This window comes from Tigriopus californicus, chromosome 2, assembly GCF_007210705.1.
Source record: "Tigriopus californicus strain San Diego chromosome 2, Tcal_SD_v2.1, whole genome shotgun sequence".
Lineage (NCBI taxonomy): Eukaryota > Metazoa > Arthropoda > Copepoda > Harpacticoida > Harpacticidae > Tigriopus > Tigriopus californicus.
The window spans coordinates 5,847,508-5,847,864 of NC_081441.1; the positions used below are offsets into that span (position 1 = coordinate 5,847,508).

Below are 357 nucleotides of genomic sequence, written 5' to 3' on the forward strand. Positions count from 1 at the left end.
CAATGCCCGTTCCATTTATTCCTGATCTACCAAAGTCATCCCAATCTTTTGGATCTTCAAGGCGTCTTCGAACGATCCATTAGTCAAGAATGAAAAAAACCGTCGCTCGCATTTTTGCATTTCATGTATTCCGGAACAGGTTTTGCCCATCAATCTGCATCCAGCTCAGAACTCATCAATGAAGAAATAAAATCAAATACTAGATAAGAACTGAGATAAAATTGTTCACCTGGTGCAACAAATTTGTTAGGATTTGGAAATGAAAGACAAAATGTGAGCCTGAAAAGGAAATGACAAGCCAGCTTTTATAACCTACTCACGGGTATTGCAGAAAAACACAACTTATCATCCCACTTG

The 357-nt window shown here is 38.4% G+C and overlaps 1 long non-coding RNA gene across 1 annotated transcript in view; it reads left to right on the forward strand.

The window, feature by feature from the left end:
* LOC131890514 (uncharacterized) overlaps positions 1–357 on the forward strand; it is a 3,500-nt gene that overhangs the window by 2,372 nt on the left and 771 nt on the right. The gene's annotated exons all lie outside the window — the stretch shown is intronic.